An 18,908-nucleotide genomic window follows, 5' to 3' on the forward strand; every position below is an offset into this window, starting at 1 on the left:
CTCAAGGAATATATGACCCACCACCCCCACAAAGAAAGGAAAAAAAGTTAAGAACTCCTAACCTAATACCACAAAACATGCAAGAGGCTGTCAAGTTGAGGACACAAAATAAGAAAGATAACCCACAGATACTTAATCTTGTTATGGTCAAGAATTAATGGTTACTTTTGTACCTCTTAGTGGTAAGAACAGTGAAATTATCTCTTTCGATTAGCAGCTAAATGAAAATAATGCTTTTTCCACCAGTTCCCTTCTCTTGCCAATTCCTTTGTATTGTTTAATTTTGATGGAAAGACAGTGACTAATACCATCATTTTAGACAATGGAGTAATTACTACCTAGGATATTTTTTTCTCTTATAGGAGAAAGTGCTTCTTTATTTTGACTTTCCCGTTTTTTTCCTAACAACGAGGCTAGGTAGTGTTGTTAAACCAACTGGAGGCTGGCCGGCTTTCACAGGCAGCCATCGAGAAAGCACTGATCTGAAACTCGAGAAGAGGGAGCCATTAAGCTAAAAATAAAATGAATCCTAAGCTTTGACTCTCTCCACGGTTCTCTTGGGTGTCATAACTTATGGTTAATGAGAGTCCCAAGGGGCAAGTCATAAGTCAGTGTCACTTAACTGGTTCAGTGCAAGCCGTTGGGCTAAATGTGTCAGTATATTCTGCCCCTGACCACAGGGACCTGGAATAAACGAAGGCATAAAATGACCTGACTTGCCCCTAAACAAAGAGAAACTGCTGCTGAAATGAGACCAGGCCTTTTGGTAAGGTCTACACACCTTTCCTTTGACCCCAGGACTTTCGGCAGAATTTTTGAGAATGACAAGCCACAACTTTTTAATCTCTACATGGAGAAAAACTTACACATCACCTCCACGGATCTCAGGAGAAGTGGCCATGTCTGTCAATGCATTTTGTGCTGCTGTTTAAATGTTACTGATATGGGGATCAGCACTCACTACATGGACTCACAGCCATTTATGGGCTGGACAGGATCTTAGACATCATTTTAGTCTAGGAGTTACTGCACAAGCTAGAAAGAAGGCTCCTTGGCCATATTAATTGAACACTGTGGATTAAGAGCAGTAACTTCGTATCCAGATTGCTTGGATTTGAATGCTGGTTCCATCACTGCACCTCTTTACCTCAGTGTCTGCATCTGCAAACTAGGGGTAACTAAAGTATCTACCTCATAAGTGCTGTGAAGCTCAGTTAGTAAATACATTTAAAGTGCTTAGGGTATTTGTCAAACTAAGTCCTATATAATATCTGCTTATATTGCCAAAGAATTTCACAAAGTGATACATAATATTAATTACATGCTTTTAAATTCTTATTAGCCACAAAAGAACTTACATATATTTGCAAAGTGATAAATCATGTAAAAAGGGAAACATTATCTATTCAGTTTACAGTGTTTGGTGAACATTTCCTGGAGCGGCTGCAGTTACCAGAAGTAAATTCTGTCTTCCACTCCATTTGTCCCAGAGTTTGCAAACTAAAATTCATCCATCCATTCACTCATCAGTCAGATCTATTGAGGACCTGCTGTGTGCCAGATCCTGCTCTAACAGTGAACAAGAGTCAAAAATCCAGAGTTCCCATCTTGGTGCAGTGGTTCATGAATCCGACTAGGAACCATGAGGTTGCAGATTCGATCTCTGGCTTCAGTCAGTAGGTTAAGGATCCCGCGTTGCCGTGAGCTGTAGTGTAGGTCGCAGATGCGGCTTGGATCCCCCATGGCTGTGGCTCTGGTATAGGCTGGCGCCTGCAGCTCTGATTCAACCCCTAGCCTGGGAACCTCCATATGCCGCGGGAGCGGACCAAGAAATGGCAAAAAGACAAAAAAAAAAAAAAAAAAAAAAAAAGAGTCAAAAATCCCTGCCCTCCTCAAGGTTACATTCTAATGTAAAGAGTAAGTTCTTTAGTCTTCTTTTTTTTTTTTTTTTTTTCTGACTGCACCTGTGGCATGTAGAAGTGTCCAGGCCAGGGATCAGACGCACGCCATGGCAGTAACCAGAGCCATATCAGTGACAATGCCAGGTACTTAACCTGCTGAGCCACCAGGGAACTCATTGTTATTTTTTAAAATGAAACCGAGGTTCTGAGAATCTTCAGCTGATGGCCCAAAGTCACACAGCTAGTCCTAGATCCTGTGATCTGCTATCACACCAGACTTTTAAAAAGATTGTTTGCCATACAGCTCTAACAATGTCCAAAAGATGTGATTGCCTGTCAAGTTAGCTGAGAGAGAGACAGTGCAGTCACATAAATGCAGCAGCTGTTACACCTCTCACTATTTCATCTATTCACTATGTCAGCTATTACATCTCTCACTGTTTCCCAGCCCCTTCGGGCCACTACACATGTGCCTCCTTTCCTCCTTTGTCACATTCACCACACCATGTTATTTCTGTTACTTCCACTTAAAAAAGTTCTGAGAGCTAAAGTTACGAGTGAGGATGACAGTGATAAAGAGCAAGGAGGATGGTGACTATGGAAACATTATTAAAGGGAAGACAACTTCGCCTTGAGAACTTCAAGCTGCATATAGCATATTAGGTATGCTTCTGGACCTGCTGAGATGAAATGCTTATGTCTTTCATCTCTTTTCCAGACTTTACAGGTTGTATCCTAAGGTATTCAGAAATATCTACTTTTCTCTTTCAGAACTTGTATACTCAATTTACTTTGAATTCATTTTCATTTTCCTGTTTATATAGACACACGTAGGAAAGTGTGTAAAAAGGCAGTGAAGCACATAGTTTGAGGTATATTAGTGTGTGTCCTTTAAGTGTCTGTCCATTTATTTTCCCAAGTATTGCATTTCTTCATTTCTAAGACATCATCTTTGAGATGGATCATTAGGTGCATATGAAGAAAGAAAAATAATACTGTCAACTGAATGATTGATTACTTGCCATCAATTGTAAAATTCATCTCAATTTCAGAGGTGTAAAAATGCAAAAAGAGCCTAATACCCCTTCACTGGTAAATTTTTTTTCATATGATTTATTACAAAATTATCCTTTTTATTGGATGCTGAATAATTGTTGCACTGAAACACTTTGGACTTGTTTAAGTATCTATCAAAAATGGTACCCAAGGAGGAAAAATGTGAAGTGTTAAAACCAGGTCCTAGGTCTTTGAACCTGAATTGAGATGTCTGTAATGAAGTGGTGTCTTGGACTCATGTAAAAAAAATCTGGGTATAGGCAGTGTGGGAGAGTGTGATGAAGCAAGTCTGGCTATGATTTAATAATTGTTCAAGCTGGTTTGCAAGGTACACTGGGGCTTAGTAAACTATTCTTTTAAAATCTCAGGAAAAAAAGAATGTCTCTCTGTAATGTAGTGATAGAACCTCCCAGGAATAGGAGTGGGGTCCCTTATGCCAGGGAGGCTAGCTCTATGGTCATGGTGGTAAGTTCTAGATGGAGAATGGAGGATATTTCCTGGGACTCTGGGTGAGGAGCTGAGTGGAAAGTATGCTTGTTGCTAGTTCTTCATCTTCCTTGTGAATACTTTATTGTGTTGGAGCTGCCTGGTCCTACCTTTTATTACAGTGATAGTTGGCTAGTCCTCATAATTGCTTCTGGCCCTGAAGGCCACAGTGCTACTTTATATCAGTATTTGTTCAGCCTCCCGGGAGAGGTATACAAGGTTGGCATAGAAGCTAGTTAAAAGCAACAACAATGGCAATTAAAAATGTATTGAATTTTCCAGTCACCCTGCTGAGTGGCTTACCATGCATGATTTTATTTTATTCTCTTGACAGTCCTAATAGGTAATGCTATGACGTTCTCCTTTTTTTCCATGAGGAAATAGATAAAACTTAAATGCCTTTCCCAAAACTAACAAATGGCAGGGCCTAGCTCTAAATCTTAGGCTGTGCTCTAAACCACACTAGGTTTTAACTTGCTTCCAGTAACACTGGATTGAAAGTAGTGGAAATCACAGCTGCTGAGAATCACTTTCAGACTACGACTAAAAACTCAGCCTTGAGCCAATATTCAGCAGATTCTGATGGATGGAAAGGGACACAGACACAGGAAAGCAACCCTTGTAGAAACAAATCAAAAGGAATGCACAGATTTCTACCGTGTAGATAAAGACAGTCCTAGTGGCTGGGCAGGCAGAAGAGGCCAGCTGAATGACGGTTTCTTTTCTCTCTGGAGCCTTTCAGTCATTTCAGGGTGTACTCATGCTTTCTCTAGCCTCCCACGCCTGGGTTTAGCTGATATGTTGCGTACCATCTCCTGGAACTCGCATGGTCCTTCAGATTTCCACAGCTTGTTCCACTGCATCTGGAACTTTTCCATTGCTCATTAACTAACTTGATAGGAAGAGTATTTTCTTACCTGACACTGTCTTGCAGGGCTCTGACTGTCCAACCACACTTTGTTGTAAAATCTGATTGTTAATCTTTAGAGACCGATTTCTCCTGACTTGCTGGGCTGTTACCCTCCTTTCCTTATTCACCCACAGATGCCCCAGTAACATTGCAATAAAAATATCTTTTGGAGTAGGAAGTCTTGAATTGACCGACAACTTGAGGGTAGTTCAAGGATGGAATGTGTACTGCAAGCAGCGAAAGTGGGAGCCGTAACTACAGGCACAGCTAGCACAGGCATCAGCATATAGCATATGCCACCCATAGCCCTCCCTTGTGCTTCTAACAGTGTCACCAAAGACCCCATTTCCTCCTTTGTCTATACTGTGTGGAACTTTCAGCCAAAATCATTAAGTCTCATTTCATAAGTACAAACTCTTCCCATGAGTACTTGTACATTTACACTTAGAAACAGAGTAAATACTCTTATAATTATCACTGTGGTTTAGGTCTAGTAGATTCAGATTATTATTCCAGTGTGTCAATATCTGTTTGGATTTTGGTGATGTCAACACAGTAATATGTTACTCTTTTTGGCTTTATATTCATAAATTTTTAAACATACATTTATCTAAGATACTGATACAAATATTTATGAGGCTAAGACCAAGAACAGAGTTTTGTTATAAGCCAACACCAGGCTGCTCCCCCGCCCCCAGTTGCTAAGAATTACCTTCAAGTATGTTCATTCAGCCAGTTATTAATCTTCCTAATTGCATTAGCTCAGCTCATATTTCTTAATCTTGTCTCCAATAATATCATGAAGGAATTGCACAATGCCCCACTGAAGTTCATGTAGTATTTTGTCTATTGCATTTCCTTGAACTGATGTTTCCCACTAATTTGGCCAGATTTAATTTAGCTAAAAGCAATTTGACAGAAAGCAATTTGGTCAAGAAGACAAATTTTGTCAAAATAATCATCTAGTAAAAAGGAAATAATGCCAATCAGTGTTTTTACAAAATTTGTCATTCTTCTGTATTCTGGACAGAGTTGTGACCTATTTTACACCTTATATATTTTTGCCCATATCTTTACTCAATAGTTTGATTTTTAAAATCTCTAATCCATTTCCAAGTAGTTATTCCTGCCAAGCCTAGAATGATTAAAACAACTAACAGTTCAGTAGTTGATTAGAAGAATGCAAATGTCCAACAACTGATGGATTATTTTTAAAATATGCTAGGTTTCAAATACCATATGGAGGTAAAATATCATATTTAATCATAGGAAACACATATGGAAGGCTATCATACACTAATGTGCAGTCATTGTCTGGTACTATTTGAATGGGATTATGTTAAAAAAATTTTTCTGGTAGTTCCCAACTGTGTCTGGGGTCTGATCCCTGCCTCAGGAACTCATATTCTGCAGGGTGACCAAAGAAATGAATAACATTTTTTTCTTGTACTTATAATTTTCCTATAATAAGCATGTGTTGCTTAAAATAATACATAAATCACCATGGTAGTCAATTGTTCAATCATTCTATTAGCTTCAAATAATTAGCTCCATTTGTTGCTTCCTTACCTCGGTTATTGAACAGTTCCTTAATTGTCCAAACTTTTCACAATAAAGACAGTAATTATTTGAAGTTGAATTCAGTATACATAATGATAAAAATAAAAAGATTTGAAAATTGTAAAATAGTGTATTTATACTTATAAATAGTTCTATAAAACTGTCCTATGTTTTATCACCCATAATTGAACATCTTATGAGAGCAGATGTTCATTTTTTTTTTTGTCTTTTTAGGGCCGCACCTGAATCATATGGAAGTTCCCAGGATAGGGGCTGCATAGGAGCTACAGCTGCTGGCCTATATCATAGCCACATCTGCAACCTGCACCACAGCTGATGTGCCTGTAACCAATGCCAGGTCCTTAACCCACTGAGCGAGGCCAGGGATCAAACCTGCATTCTAATGGACACTAGTCAGGTTCATTTCCACTGAGCCACAATGGGAACTCCAAAGATGTTCAGTTTTAACTAATTTATTATGTTGACTGATTTGCTTTTGACCAAATTACTTTTGGCTAAATTACATGTATCTACCAGGTTAATAATACATTAGAGAAAAAAAAATGTGACTTTCAGGGTGATTTCCTTTTGAGTGAATCTATGCTTGGATTCTAAGGATCCACTAGTATCTCTTTTGGTTGTTCCACGAACCATTCCTTTAATAACCCATTTTTGAATCTTGCCAATTTCGAAATTAAAGCAATATATGTAAGTTCCTTTTGAAGGTGTCTAAAGACAGCAACAGGGAGTAACCTCTGACTTGAAAATGAATGTTGACAGACTTGGCTAAGATGCTGTCCAAGCACTTTATTCCAAGTATTTCACACTGATCAGTTCTCATGGAATTTCTTCAACTTCTCTACCCTCTGGCATCTCTACAGAATCAGTTCAAGAATTCAACATACATTTAATATTCTCCCACCCTTTAAGTATCCCAGTGCTATTTTTCCCTTGACCCACCTTACTGTCACCACTGCGATTTTAAAAACCAGTGTAGTCCCAAGGGCTGTGATCGCTACTTGACCCTGTTCTTACCTCGTGGTCTATATGTATGGCTGTCAGAGAGGGAAGGTATATAGGATTCCTAAAAGCTCCTGTAAGTTGCTAGCCATCTCTTCCTGGGCCCTATAAGTGCTGCTACCAGGCACATGGGTGATAGATTACACTTTCTATTGTTTTGCCAAATATACCAAATTACATAAGATGAAATGTTCAAATTATTTTCCATTTTGTCTCTAAACGGGATTATTGCTTTTTAAGTCATGGTCCGTCCTCACCTTTCTGGGGTTTGTGTGTATGTATGTATGTATTTTGTCTTCTGTTTTTTCAGGGCCGCACCCGCAGCATATGAAGGTTCCCAGGCTAGGGTTTTAATCCAAGCTACAGCTGCTGGCCTACACCACGGCCACAGCAATGCCAGATGCAAGCTGCGTCTGCGACCTACACCACAGCTCATAGTAACGCTGGATCCTTAACCCACTGAACAAGGCCAGGGATTGAAACCGCATCCTCATGGATGCAAATTCCTAGTCGGATTTGTTTCCTCTGCGCCACGATGGGAACTCCTTTTTCTAGGATTTTTAAAAAGCGAAATGGTTTAATCACATCTCTCAGGGTTTGTTCATATAGACTTCCATGCTTGGTAATCTCAGTGAAAGCTTTACGTAGGATATAGGAGGTGAAATTCTAGAGGTTAATTTCAGCTATTCCTTCAGCCTTTCACTTATTCAATAAAAAGTAAAAATAACAAAAATAAATAAAACTATTAGCTCTAGAGACAAATGAGACATTCTTTAAATACGAGTTCTTTAATGGCGGTGATTTCATCAGGTTTGGCTGTTAACAATGACAGAGAATTCTTACTCCTAGTGCTTAAAATTCCACTGCTTTTGTCTACTTTGTGAGACCTGCCCCTAAGCATACCCAGGCTGCAAAATCAGAGTCTGAGCACAGCTATGAGGAAAAGACTCAGGACTGCCAAAGATGAAAACACAAGAACTTCAGTGACTCTTTCAACAGAGGAGATGTCATCCTTGGTAAAAGAAAGAGAGAAATCTTGAAAAAAAATTTTTGGTCTGTAATTAGGCAATTTTCCCTCAAATCACATAGGCAATTTCATATTTCACATTCTTTCCTCCCTCAACTCTATCCCCCCCTGCTTTTAATTTTATTAGAACAAGAATAGGAATTCTTAAGAATGGCTGTGATGTGGTGTCGGGTTAATGAAGCTAACACGTTGCCTAAATATTTATTCTCACGTACTGGGGTATTTGGATTGCAGATGTGCAGAAATGTTGTCAGGTTAAAAATAACTTTCCGAAAGGCAGTGGCACGCTGGAATGCTAACCCAGGCCCACTGCTCATCCTTCCGAGCCTTGCATCCTGGGTGTCCTAGCTGCAAAGTAAACAGTCCCAGCCTCATTTCCTTAGGAACCCGCACCTTTTTTTTTTGCGTGGGGTGTTTTAAAAATGTGTGTGGAGACTTAGCAAAAAACATGTCAAGAGAAGGGGGAAAATGCTCAAATAGCTACTCTCTGTTCCGAGACCCCCACATTCTTCCCTCCAGGCCAAGGGTAGCTTAGACATAGAAATCCTTACAGTGAAAGAGTACCCCCCCAGAACTGTGTGCAGCTAAGCAGTAATGTGGTTCAAAGGGTAGGCTCATAGAAATACACGCAGCCAGGTGAGGCAGAGTAGTCTGGAAAGGGAGAAAGCCTGGGGGAGGGGAGATGACATCCAGGCCAGGTCCCACCAATGCTACCACTTCAGAGTTTAGGTGGGTGCCCTAGCCCCCCCAGGGTTCACCTTCTTAGCTTATAAACTGAAGGGAACTTGTATCACGAGAAGGTGCACTGGAGGCCAATATATCATGTAAACCATATTCATGGTGAGAAAGATAGTAAGGAGCAAGCATCTAATTTATTTGTGTGGCTGCACTTTGGTGCTATCCATGAAAAGGGCACAGAAAGACGTTTGGAAATCTCAAGGGAAATTTAAGATGTCCGTAATTAACTTAGTCCCCAGGAAAGTGACAAAGGCAAAGTAGGAGAGTAGAAACTTCTGATTTCTACTCTCAAAGATTTAAGAGAAAACAAGCAGTGTGAATATAGTGTAGGGCTTCTCCTTTAAGGTCCGCAGAGCACAGAGAGAAGATGCAACATCTTTTTCCCTACAATGAAGAGAGATTTTCGTGATGCCCGTATTGAAAGAGATAATTTGCATACCTGAACGTATTCAGTATTCCACCCCTGAGAGTCCAAACTTGATGGAAAACATTTAAAGCATCTATACATTTCTACAGAAAGATTGGATTTTGTTAACAACCTTAGACAAGTAACTTACATACATACTATTGAACTTGTTCTACATTGTATGTCTGACAAACTTCTGGCTCTTATCATGCATTATAATAACTTTCGGTTTGCCACAAGCACAAGGAACTGGCCTGCACATAGCAACACCTGATCCCAGCAGAGTTTCCGTGTCTAGCAGAGCAGTGCCAACACCATTGTAAAAGCAAGGTTTCACTAATCCCCTCCTATGTTTAATAAAGCACCGAGCCACACTTGGGATAAAGACCCACAGGCCTGGACTGACACTTGGTTGCAATTCCATTGGGGTTTTCTCTTTACAAGATTAGTCTTGCACACAGACCCATTTTCAAGTGGCAAAGATAATTTGATTCCATTTTAAAGGACACTGATTACAGTGACGGAGAGCAGAGAAAACCTAGCCCATACTGGACACTTCCACACGAGTTTAAAAGTACAACATATCTATGTGGCTATTTCATTATGGAAACATGTTGTTTAAAGCAGTATTTATTTTCTTTTAAAATCAGAGCTGTATGTGCGTGTTTGACAGTGAGCTGTTATTCTTAAAGGCAGCAGGAGAGGCAGCATGTTAAAGTTTCATATTAAACAACAAGAACTTTTAAGGAACGTCCTCAATTTACATTCACAGTTTCAAAGTTCAAGAATTGTGTCTGAGCACTGCTTACCTTACAATGTCAGGTCCCAAGAGGTCTTTAAGTTTTAAAGCAGTACATCAAATGTGCAGGACTGATTTTCTTGCATAAAAGTCTAATCTGTCATAGCACCCAGCTCACCCGGAGGAACCAGCCTCCTCTTCCCGAGCACCAATGAGGGAACCAGAGGAGCACATGTGGGAAGTGGCTTTCCTGAAAGCCTGTCACAGTCTGCACATGCTCTCTGTGACGGAGGTGCCAAATCAACCTTGGCTTGAAGCTCACAAAGCGCCTCATTGTGAGGTCACGGACATCTCTGGGGAAAGAAAAGGGTTATAAAAAAGGCTCTAGCTAATTTGAACTTTTCATGCTTTAAGGTTGGGATAAGCCTCTCCTTCATTAAAAATACAGAGGAACTGGAGTTCCTACTGTGGCTCAGCAGGTTAAGAACCCGACCAGTATCCATAAGGATGTGGGTTCGATCCCTGGCCTTGCTCAGTGGCTTAAGGATCTGGTGTTGCTGTGAGCTGTGGTGTAGGTCACAGACACGGCTCGGATCCCACGTTTGCTGTAGCTATGGCATAGGCCGGCAGCTGTAGCTCCGATTTGACCCCTAGCCTGGGAACTTCCATATGCCACAGGTGTGGCCCTAAAAAGTTATTTATATGTATATTATTTATATATATATATTGTTTATACATATTAGCTATATATTGTATGTATATTAGCTATATATAGTATGTATGTGTATATATATACATACATACTATTTTCTGTTAATCAGCTCCCTGGGGAACAAGTTAAAGTAATAACAATATACTAATATTTTGAGATAAGAGGGAAGGCTTATCTTATGTAATTCTGCTGCTGGTCCTGGCTGGTGTGAAGGAGTGCTCCTTCTCACCACTTAGAAAAACTCCATAAAAACCAACAGGATGTTTTATTGGAATGAAGTTCACAATTATGAGTGCATGATAGTATTTGCTAATTAGGTCCCACCAGGCCCAAGGATAAAATGAAAATCTATTGCATCTCTGTTATAAAATCAATTGGTGACATTAGCATAATGTTTTAAGTGGACTCTCTCCATCAGGTTAATTAGAAGTCATTGTAAGGAGGAAGCACACATCCTTTCATGGGACAAAGATGTACAATGACCAGAAAAACATTTGCCTATAACTTTCATAACCACCTGCTTTAATGTGCCACAGAAAAGAAAAGACATATTGGGGGAAGAAAGCAAGTTAGAATTCTCAAACCTCTTCAGAATCCAAATCTTAAGACTTGAGCCATGATTACACTTGATTGGAGTTTGATGTTCAGTCCTTCTTCCATCTTTGCTAAGATAGTAGTGAGCAGGGGAGCAGTTAGTCATGGATGTAAATAAGCCTGAAAGGCAGCACCGTGATGAAGTGGAATGAAGAGACCAAGTTCTAGTCCTATTTGTATCACCAACTCTGGACCCAGGAAAATCTTGAAGTCTCTTTGTGTCTTAGTCTTATTTTTTTTTTTCCTGTAAAGTGAGGAAGTTGGACTAGTTCAGAAATGGAAAAGAAAATGCATGCAAAGGCTCTGAGTGGAGTTCACCGGATAGGAGCTAAGGTGAGGTGGAGAACATGAATCTATATTTTGCAGGTAGCGTTACTCCCAAAATAACTGATCCTAATTGGAATATGGGCCAACTCTTCTAATTTTTTAGCAGAAACAGGAAATAAGATTTTTATATGAAATCTAAGTTTTATATGGTAGCAACTTATTAAAGATGTTTAAAAATACCGTGAGTGCCAAACAAAATCTATCTGCTGTATAAATTTGCCCTGCAGGCTACCAGTTTAGGATTTAGCAACTAGGTAATCTTGAATCTTATCCTGCTGGAAAGTAAATAATCCAGGGTTATTAGTTTGTAAAAGAAATTTTCTTTCACTGTGCTTAGCATTCAAAGTCGGACTTAAAAAAGAAGCTGCCTAATACTTTTGGGTGAAGTTTAGGACTCTTTCTCCCTCCTTTATGGTGGTGACCACATGATCAGTGATCTCATGCAGCCAGTTTTCCTTGGAAAGGACTGGTGTGGGACTCTTGGGATCAGAAGGAATGAAAGGAGGCAGGAGAACCACACAGGGGAGAAAAGAAAAGATTGTTCTAGCAATGTAAAAACCAACCGGATACAATACTACCAGTCTTATCTCAAGACTGAAATATCGAAAGTAAAAGCAAAAGTTCCAGTAGGGTTCACAGTATGTAACTACACTCAGGAATTAAGGGGAAAAACAAGATTTACATTTACTTGCTAAATAAAAGAGACGTTGGGAGGTTGAGCAAGATGGAGATATGTGCAAATCAAAGCTGTCTAAGTCTCTTGTGCATCAAACTGTGAAACTGACATTGGGAACATGTCGTCTTCATCATCTGAGCAGTCTGAGCAGTGCGATTCTTCCTGAGCCACTGGATAAGCTCTGACTGGGTGAAGAATGCCACTTGATGAGGGAGAGGAGAGGAGCATGGGGTGCAGCCAAAGCAGTTTACACACACACACACACAAACGTGCGCGCACACACACACACACACAAAACCAAGCCAGAGTCCTGCAAACAAGTGCAATAAATATTTGTCCTGGAGTTCCCTGGTGATCTAGTGGCTAAATGATTGGGGGTTGTCACTACTCTGGCATAGGTTTGATCCCTGGCCTGAAAACTTCTACATGCCATGAGTGTGGCCAAAAATTTTTTTGTCTTGGCTGGATACACAAGATCTCTAAATATTCAAGACTCAGCTCCAATCTAAATTATCTCATTCCAGGAAATTTCCCTGTCTCTCAGGCTACCTCTCTTATAGAGTATCCTTTATTTTGCTCTATCTTAGTATAGTACTTAAGTTGAATTTTGATTTTTTTATACTTCTCTGTCTCGTTAAACTATTAATTGGTTGAGATAGGATCTCTCTTTCTCTCTCATATTTCTTTATTTGAAGAATCTGGCATAGCCTATGCTTAGCACATGTATGTAACAATAAATATTACTTGAATGAATTAGTAAATACAATCTAGTAACTAGGAGGAATATACTGTACATTATATTTGTATATATATATATAACAGTTATAGTTATAAATGCAGTGAAATTAAAGTTACAAGGCAAATCTTTAAAGAAAATTAGGTTTAGATGCATTTTTTTCTATGAGAATTATTTTTCCTCAAAGAATAGTTAATATTTTTCAATTTCATGCTGCTGTGGATTTTTATTTTGCGTTTGTTCAATACATTCCTCATTACATTGTTTACTGACCTTGCCATAATTCAAACTTTCTGAGCCTTCTTATTTATGTTTCCTATGACCATATTGGAATATTTTGGTCGATAATGAGTGTACAGCCGAGAGTTAACAATAATTGGCCACCTGCAGATCTCATGTTGCTCTCAGAGTTACAGCAGAAGGAGCGAAGGTAATTCATTTAGCTCTGAACTGTTCCATGGCAACCAGGGACAGCAGCAGCACACACTGCCACCAGGATTCACTGGACCAAGGAGTGGAGGGGATAAAATCATTTTTTACACATAGCTTTGGAACTAACTAGAGAGAATCTCTGCTATAAATTTTAAAGTAAAAATTAAAAATACAAGATGAATTAATCGAAATTTCAAGTGAATTAAATTTATTTTCACATCAAGATCCTACGACTGCTAGAGAAATCGATGAATACAGAGAAATAAAGGAATGACGGAAAGGCAATGTGGATGATGGTTTCTGTTATTCATTGCTGAATAGCAAACAACCCCAAAACGTAGTAGGTTCAAACATCTATTTTATTATCTCCATGGTTATATAAATTGACTGGGCCTAGCTGGATGACTTTCCTGCTCCTAAGTTATAGTCATATGTGGGCAAATAACTGATTATCTTTTGTCTTTTTGATAATAGACATGCTAACAGATATAAAATGATATCTCCTTGTGATTTTGGTTTGCATTTCCCTAATGATTAGTGATGTCCACTACCTTCTCATGTACCTATTTGTTCTTCATATGCCTTCTTTGGAAAAAGTCTGTTCATGTTCTTTATCCATTTTAAAATTGGGTTATTTGGTTTTTTGCTATTGAGTTGTATGTATTTCTTTTATTAGTTAATGTTATAATTTGTTAATTTAATAATATAGCTGAAGATTTGTTAGTCTTGTTTATCTTTTCAAAAAAAATAGCTCTTAGTTCCATTGATTTTTTTTTATTATTTTTCTGGTATCTGTTTAATTTAATTTGTTTTCTGCTCTGATTTTTGTTATTTTCTTCCTTTTCCTAACTTTGGGCTTAGTTTGTTTTCTAGTAGCTTCAGTTGTAAAGTCAGGTTGTTTATTTGAGATCACTCTGTTTTCTTACTGTAGGCATGTATTTATCACTAAAAACTTTCCTCTCAGAACTGCTTTTGCTGCATCCCATGAATTTTGGTATGTTGTATTTCTATTTTCATTTCTTTCAAGATTTTTTAAAAATTTCTCTTCAGTTTCTTCTTTAAGCCATTGGTTGTTCAGGAGCATGTTGTTTAATACATAAATATTTGTGAATTTTCCACTTTCTTGATTTTATACCATTGCTGTTGGAAAAGACGCTTGATATGATTTCGGTCTTCTTCAGTTTATTAAGACTTGTTTTGTAGCCTAACATATCTATATCTATCTATATCTATCTCTATATATATATATTTATACACATGTATATGTATACACACGCATTTGTTATATATTTTCACATTAGGAGTTAGTGTCCTTTCATTTCATCTCGAGGAACTCCTTTTAATATTTCTTGTAAGGCTGGGCTAGTGGTGATGAATTCCTTCAGCTATCCTGTAGAAAACTGTCTCTTCTTCAATTCTGAAGGACATCTTTTCCAGGTAGAATATTCTTCATTGGCAGTTTTTTTCTTTCAGTGTTTTGAGTATATCGTCTTACTCCCTTTTGGCCTGCAAAATTTCTGCTGAAAAAAATCTGTTGAAGGTCTTATGAAGCTTTCCTTGTACATGACAGTTGTTTTACTCTTGCTGCTTTTAAGATTCTCTCCTTGTTTTCAACCCTTGACATTTAAACTATAATGTGTCTTGAGGTTCTGTTGTGGCCTAGCATTTAAGGATTTAACATTGTCACTGCTGTGGGTTGGGTTTAATCCCTAGCCTGGAAACTTCTCCATGCTGCAGATGTGGCCAAAAAATAATTACAATGTATTTCAGTGTGGGTCTCTTTAGGAGTCAGTTTTTAGGTACTTTGGGGGCTTCCTGGATGTCTGTTTTTTGCCTTAGGTTAGGGAAATGTCCGCCATTATTTCTTTGAATATGCTTTCTCTCTGTTCCTTTTAGGACCTACATAATGTGTACATTTTTCTGCTTGATGATGTGCCATGTCCCTAAAGATATCTTCATTCTTTTTCATTCTTTTTTCTTTTTGCTACTCTAATTGGATGTATTCTTTTTATTTTTTAATTTTTTTAGGGCCACACCCACAGCATATGGAAGTTCCCAGGCTAGATGTCGAATCAGAGCTACAGCCTACACCATAGCCACAGCAATGCCAGATCTGAGTCGCATCTGTGACCTACACCATAGCTCATGATAATGCTAGATCCTTAACCCACTGAGTGAGGCCAGGGATCAAAACTGCCTCCTCACGGGTACTAGTCAGGTTTCGTACCACTGAACGACAGTGGGAACTCCTATTGGATGAATTCTACTGGCTTGTCTTTGAGGTCACTGGTACTTTCTTCTGCTTATTCTAGACTGTTCTTAAACCCTTCTGTTGACTTTTTCAGCTGAATCCTTGAACTCTTTAGCTATATGACTTCTGTATAGTACTTTCTAAAATGTATTTTTAAATATTTTCATCTCTTTGTTGAAATTCTCTTTCTGTTCATTGATTGTTTTCTTGACCTTGCTGAACATCTTTATGACTGTTATCTTGAACTCTCTCTTGGATAAATCACTTAGCTCCATTTTCCTTGACTCTCTGCATTGGTTTCTATGCATTAGATAAATCAGTCAGCTCTCCTAGTCTTGACAAACTTGTCGATGTAGTAGTTGTCAAACAGCCTGGCCCCAGCTTTTGGTTGCCTCTAAACCTTTGTGATTGTACATTCCATCATTTTTTTTTAAATGGTTACCAGTAGTTCAGGGTGTGCCAAGATGCATCAGTGTTCCAAGGGGAACATCACAGTCCATACCTAGATGCAGGCTGGTTTGAAGCTGAACCCTTGGCAGCAGTTAAGAAAGTATGTAGTTAAATTCCTTCCAGGGATAAACTTGGATATGGATAGTTTTGTTTGTTCCCTCTGTAGTTTGCGCAGTAAATAGCCATAGTTTGCCATAGTCCTGTGAGACTCATGAATAAAAACCCTGTTGACTCCCAAATCTCAGGTGGGAGCCATAAGAGTTTGGGCACTCCATGTGAGAACATTCTACTTTGAAGGAGATACTGCTGACTTGGTTCATGGCTGGAGTGAGCCAGAGGGAAAAGGTAGAGGAAGTGCCCGTTGGCTTTTTTGGGCTCTAGCTGAGATCACAGTGAACACCTAAATGCATGCTAATTTGCCTGTAACATATGCAGCCAAATCCCTTCCTGGGGAGTTGGGTATTTTTGCCTATTCCCTCTGTACTGAGCCCAGAGGGGATAGCCATGGTGAATGTTTACACACCTCTTAAGAATTACTTCTTTGATACAAATAATGTATCTCACAAGGAGTGATTATCCAAAGTATAAAAAAACTCATATAACTCAATAACATGAAAACAAACAATCCTAATAAAAAATGAGTAAATGAGCTGAGTAGACATATTTCCAAAGAAGACATAAAGATCACTAACAAATATAGGAAAAGATGCTCCACATCATTCATCATTAGGGAAATACAAACGAACCACAATGAGATATCACCTCATACCTGTTAGGGTATCTGTTATCAAATAGATGAGAGATGACAGGTATTGCCGAGGATTCAAAGAAAAGGGAACTCTTGTACACTGTTGGTGGGAATGTAAATTGATGCAGCCACTATGGAAAATGGTATGGTGGTTCATCAAGAAATGAAAAAATATGAGTTCCCTTTGTGGCTCGGTGTGTTAAGAATCTGACTAATATTTATGAGGATGTGGATTTAAACCCTGGCCTTGCTGACTGTGTTAAGGATCCAGCATTGCTGTGAGCTGTCGTATAGGTTACAGATGCAGCTCTCATCTTGTGTTGCTTTGGCTGTGGCTTAGACTGTCAGCTGCAGCTCTGATTTGACCCCTAGCCTGGGAACTTCCATATGCTGCAGGTGTGTCCCTAAAAAGGAAAAAAGAAAGAAAAGAAAAAAGAAAGAAAAAAGTACCATATCATCCAGCAGTTTCACTCTTCTGGGTATATATTTGAAGGAAAAAAAAATCACTGTCTTGAAAGTATATCTATACCTCTATATTCACCCGCAGCATTATTTATAATAGCCAAGACATGGAAACAACCTAAGTGATAGAGGAGTGAATAAACAAGATATGAGTAAATGAACTGAGAAGAAGATAAGAGTTCATCTATATATATGTATAAAGAAGGAAGAAGGAGGGAAGGCCTGCCATGTGCAACATGAATGGACTTGGAAGGCATTATGCTAAGTGAAATAAATCAAATATCATATGCTCTCATTATATGGGGTATCCAAAAATGTGAGCTCATAGATATGAAGAAGAGATTGGTGGTTGCTAGAGCTGGGGGATGGGAAAAATAGATAAAAGTTGTTAAAAGGTATAAGCTTCCAGTTGTAAGCTGTCAGTCCTGGGAATGTAATGTACAGCATGGTGACTATAACTAACAAAGCTATATCATATATTTGAAAGTTGCTGAGAGAGTGAATCTTAAAAATTCTCATCACACACACAAAAAAAGTTGGAACTATGTGAGGTCACCATTGTTTTATACGTAACAACAGTTGTAGCAGTAGTAGCAATGCCCACTAACATCTGAGCACACCCCGTGTGCCCAGTACTGTTCTAAGTGCTTTACATGCATTAACACACAGTCCTCTAAATAACCCCATGAGGAAAACATTCTAAATGCTGCCACTTCACCAAGGAGAACACTGAGACCCAAGGAGAAGTTAAGTCTCTTGTACAATTAATGCAGCCAGCAACTGATGGATTGGGTTTCACCCCCTGACAGTCTGACTCTAGGGCCCCTGCTGTTAGCCACCCTGAAGAAGAGTGAGCTGGGCTGGAGATGGGGGACTGGGAGCCATTGACCCCAGAGCCTTCAGGGAGGGTTTTCACAAGAAGGAATATAAAGAGATAAGTAAAGAGAGGCAAACATGGGCCCCGAGAAATCCAACTAGCAAAGGAAAGGTCTTGGAAGACAGAGCAAGGGTGCTCAGGAGGAGGAGGGATGTGCGGCAGGAGTCCAAGGCAGGAGCAGCACTGGAAGGGAATTTGAAAACATATCTGTCCTTGTCCTGTGGGACTCCGTCTTCCGGGTCATACTCCACCCACAAGTTTGGCTGCGGACGCTGATGGCGTAGAACTGAGTATAACTGTAACTAAACCCACAGCTGAAACATGAAAACTTTGCTGATGCTTCCAATTAACATCCCTCCTTCTCATTACAAGCCAAGATCCTTTCTCCCGGGAATTCTTGAGTTTATTTGCAGCAGGGAGAGATCTAATTGTTTCTAAAAATTATAATGCCCTGTTAACTCCTCAGACATGCCAGACACAGAAAAGCCAATTCAGTTACCCCTTTTTCTCTCTGAAGTGATGACCTTGGAAGAGCTCCCTCTAGAGAGACAGTGAACAGCCCTGACCAGTTAACCGCATGGAACCTCCCCTTTGCTCACTTGCAGGTAATCTAGTCCAGAATTAGTTACGCAAGTTGGGTCATGTGGTTGGAAATAGAAGGATGATATTATTTATCCTCCTGTATCATATCTTATTTATATGTATATATTTAATACTTTTCTGTAAATTTTTAAAGGTCGTATCTGTGACTTGATTTATTCATCTCTAAAAGAGCATTGAAATGATAATAGGCTATAAAT

The 18,908-nt window shown here is 39.1% G+C and overlaps 2 protein-coding genes across 8 annotated transcripts in view; one reads left to right on the top strand and one right to left on the bottom strand.

Annotated features, from left to right (window-relative positions):
• The window catches only part of STARD13 (StAR related lipid transfer domain containing 13), a 512,485-nt gene extending 502,429 nt beyond the window's left edge, over nucleotides 1–10,056 (bottom strand). For all 7 annotated transcript variants that reach the window (XM_084981472.1, XM_084981466.1, XM_084981483.1 and 4 more), the window contains exon 1: nucleotides 9,914–10,056. The gene's annotated coding sequence lies outside the window, so the exon portion shown is untranslated. The remainder of the gene's footprint in view (nucleotides 1–9,913) is intronic.
• The window catches only part of LOC106507939 (uncharacterized), a 206,089-nt gene that overhangs the window by 107,909 nt on the left and 79,272 nt on the right, over nucleotides 1–18,908 (top strand). The window lies entirely within an intron of this gene.

Source organism: Sus scrofa, chromosome 11 (genome assembly GCF_054392235.1).
Source record: "Sus scrofa isolate SSC_HxYL_T2T_F1_AM1 chromosome 11, Sscrofa_HxYL_maternal_Yorkshire_Landrace_v2.0, whole genome shotgun sequence".
Classification (NCBI taxonomy): domain Eukaryota; kingdom Metazoa; phylum Chordata; class Mammalia; order Artiodactyla; family Suidae; genus Sus; species Sus scrofa.